Source organism: Pterocles gutturalis, unplaced genomic scaffold (genome assembly GCF_000699245.1).
Source record: "Pterocles gutturalis isolate BGI_N339 unplaced genomic scaffold, ASM69924v1 scaffold36105, whole genome shotgun sequence".
In the NCBI taxonomy this organism is placed as follows: Eukaryota; Metazoa; Chordata; class Aves; order Pterocliformes; family Pteroclidae; genus Pterocles; species Pterocles gutturalis.
This window is the reverse complement of record NW_010142050.1, coordinates 7,093-11,169: the sequence shown is the minus strand read 5'-3', so window position 1 is coordinate 11,169 and position 4,077 is coordinate 7,093.

The following is a 4,077-nucleotide window of genomic DNA, read 5'->3' as shown; positions in this document are numbered from 1 at the left end:
CACAGATGATCGGTGGCTAGATTTGCAGAAAGCAGTCTGGGGAACATAGGGATTTTTACATTGCTGTGATACAATGTTGGTAATGGTTAGAACATAGTTCTACATTATATTCATTTTTTGTATTCCTAAAAGCCAGATTGGAATGGAGAGAAATTCTTCTTAAAATTAATGTAACTTCTGATCGAGCCAGCGTGTGAAATCCAGCGGTGCTTAGGACTGATTTTTCAATCGGCTGATGTGGGGACTCCAGTCATTTCTGATACCCGAGTAATTTCTCCTGTAAACGTACACTAGAGAAGCAAGAATGCACAGTATGTTCTCTCCTTTGTGCTGTGGTTTGGGCCACTCCTAGTGAAAACTGTATGCCCCCATTGCCTTAAATTACCAGGTTTTTAGGAGTTTTAGCCTAAAGCTAGGTTGCATCAGTGGAATAAACCACCTCAACCAAAGAGGGATGTCTCTGGGTATTTGAAAACAACTTTTGGAAACATTTATTTTGTTTAACTTTGTGCCTGTCGTAAAGTATGGGAGAGAGCGTTCTATGGACTGAAGGGGTTTGTTTGGCTGCTTTCTTCTTTTGTGCAATGAATGAACTCAGATGTTGAACAGTGACAGCTAGAAAATAAAGTCTGTGGTGAGGTTTCACTTCTTTTAATGTTTTAACTTAAATAACAGTTAATACTCATTGTCAGCAGTGCTTTGAGTAAGTTCAGGCTGTTAGCAAATGGACACAAGACCGGTAGAGGCTAGGCTGTTGGCTCAACACTCCAAAAGCTCCCCAGAATATGGGTCTTCAATCTGTAACTGAGAAATTACCTTAAAAGTCATGATCTGTCCTCAATACACGTCTAGCTGCAGCTAGCTTTATGAAAACTGTTTTCACCTTAAATAGCGACTGCATCTTCTTTCACTTGGGTCAAAATAATTTAAATGCCGTACTAGGTGTTCATGCAGCTTCCTGTTCAATACCAGACGCACCTTGGAGAAGATTTTAGAATTAGCAAATGCTGTGACATCTCATTGCTGGTGTGGAGTTTACCGTACTGGAGTATGGTAAAGTTATTTGTAGAAGGCTGAGGGAAGCAACTGAAAGATTTTCATTAACTGAATAATCTCTTCAGTTTTGCAAAACTGAATCTGTGAAATTGTCATCAAATCACTCGAGTGAAGTAGTTTTGAATTCTACTCAAACTATGTTCCTAGAGAAATAACTCTTCTAGGCAAATTAGATTGCAAAATACTGCTGTGTCCTGGGCTGAGTAACCTGCTATTGATTCTGAGTAATATCATTTCCATTTAATTTTTTTATTGCTTCAGATAAAAGTGATATCTGAGGATTGGACAGTTCAAAATCCTGTGCCTCCCAGGTGCCTTTTGGCTTCATTCTGAGCTGGGGTGTGGAGGAAATTACAGCACGAGCTTTGAACTGCCGCCTTTGCTTTGTGTCACAGCCTTAAAATTATTGTCATGTTTGTCCTTTAATATTGTGATGTTGTGATGTAGAGGCTGTTTCTATGGTTCTGATTTTCAGTTTTAACTCTGGTGTAACTTCCTCTTTCCCATTCGGACTACGCTTGCTTTGTATTTCAGACTGAAGATCCTCCATACTCACTAGTACTGAGCACACCTGCCCTGTGTGCATTGTAAATGCTTTCCTAGTTTTTAACTGTGCTATCTGTGAATTGTAGTTGTGGCGTGTCCCACAAATTGAGATCGCTAATCATTTCCCAGTGTGAGGCGGAAGAATTGGTATTTCTAGAGATGCTTGCTCATCAAGGTAATAGCATTCATGCAAAGGTAGAAGCAATTCTAAATCATTTGCGGACAGTTTTGTCTTTTTGAGTACTAGTCAGATGATCCTGTGTACATGGAACTTGGTGTTTGCCATTTGCATTTACGATGCAAGTTGAAATTTAAACTAGGAAAGGGTTAAAAATACGTATTTCCTTTCACTTCTACTTTCAACTCTGCAGAATAGGAGCTGAGGCTCCCTGGTGCTGCTCAGTGGAGTTCCTGTGTGTTGTGCCCCTGTGCAAGGGAATTTGGAGCATTTTGTTGTCTTCCCCAGCAGTTCTCACATTTACAAGAAAAAAAATCTTCTTGACGCCAGGTTACGCACGTGCTATCCTTGCCTGACCTTCTTGCTGAATAGGTCAAAGAAAAGCCTTTTCCCTGCTCTCTCTGCCGAGGCTGGACCCAACATCTTTGTAACCACTGGCAGCTCTTTATCATTTACCATCAGCATGTTGTTCATCAAATACCATCTGTGTGAGCTCTGGTTCGTACCATTTGTGCCATGTTTATAAATCAGTTTTTTATATTTTTGTACTGAAAGAAATTGGAGCACTTTAGAAAAAGTTTATTTCAAATTCCGTTTCTGTTTGTCCCTGGAAGGAAATGTCTCATGACAGTAGGTCCTGTTGGCATAACTGCGTGCATCTCACTCGGAGCTGTGAACTCTCTTGATGCTCTTTAGTCTTAGGTCTGGTTTCTAGGCCCACCTTGCACTGTAAAGATTTAATAAATAATCATGGTCCATGGTTAAATTGACCATTTTGTTGGGGAAGTGTTTGGTTTTGTTTTTTGTTAGGGTGTAAACATTGTAAATAACTCCTTTACTGTTGATACTGCAGTAGCAACATCTTTCTAGACCCTATTTTATTTGTAAAGTTGATGGTTAAATGTTGATACTCTGTTGAATTGTGCACTCTTGATTAATTGTAAACTTGATCTTAGCACACCAAATGATGATTTTTACAATGATTGCAATGTTCCTCCACTGAAGGATTTCAGAGCTGCAATAGGACTGAAACCAACTTCTAGCAATAAAAAAAAGCATTTAAAAACTGACTGCCTTAATATATATATTATTATTTATTATTTTCTATTTGAACCAAAGAGCAAAGCAGCAGCAACTTCTCATGTGCTTTTCATTTTCTACTCTAGACAGAAATTATGTGCCACGATTTTCCAAAGGAGAGGACAGAGCATAGGAGGGGTTAAGTGGAAGATACTAATAGTTGCAGACCTTGCCAGCGAGGTGAGCACCCCAGGAAAAAATCAGCTGGTCTCAAAATGTATGAACTCAGGACACCAGTGAGAGAGTGAACTTGAAGTTGCTTATATGAGCATGTAGGTACTTCGCACGGTGCCAGTCTGAGACATGCCTGGCTCTGTCCCAGACAGTATCGGTTCCCATTTGGAACAAGTATAACAAAAATAGAAACTTTCTCCCTAGAGCTTGTGCCAATTTGGCAGCCCTCGCTCCCAGCACCATCCCATCGCCTCTGGCTGGTGCAGCGCTTCCAGACTCAGCAAGTTGTGTTTCCTGGTAAAATCCCCACTTGTGGCATACTGGCAAGCTAGCCCAAAAGCTGTAACCACAGATAATTTCTGGAGATTAGAACAGATGCAAAACTGGGGAGAGAGTGGGAGAACTGGGACTTGGATCAGTGCTCCCAAAGGAAGAGGAATGGTTTTTATCATCAGAATCCTGCGCTGTAGCCAGCGCTGAGGAAAACCCTCAGCCAGTTTTGGATGTGACCATGCCCGAGGTGCAGTCTGGGGATCACTTAGCGCAGCGATGAGTCTTTATCAAAGCAGCTTTGGAGGACCCAGGTTCTTTGTGTACAGGAGTCAGTAGAATACAGTCTGCATTTTTCAGGCCCTGAGTTGTGGTTGACATCTGGGTTGCGGCACAAACTGGAACTCAATTGGAAAAACACAAGTTTTTTCCTACTTTTCCAATGTCTGTAAATAATCAAAAACTTCTAGGCATATCAGTGTTAAAAATGTGACTTGATCTGTATGGGAAGTAACAGATTGATGTGTTAGCAAATGAAATTTTCAAGTGTGTGTATATAAGCTTTTGCTTGCACTTCCTTTAAGAGAAAATTTCTTACATCTGCTTCTGCTCTCTTCAGCTTCCAAGGAGCTGAGCCGCAGTGGCCGCTGGAGGTCACTGCCTCTGTGTGCTGCACATCTCACTGTCGCTAGAGAAAGGCGAGTAATTCTTCATGTCTGTTTCTAAATATTTTTCGGCAGGAGGGATTGACAGCAAAGTGATTTCATGGGGGA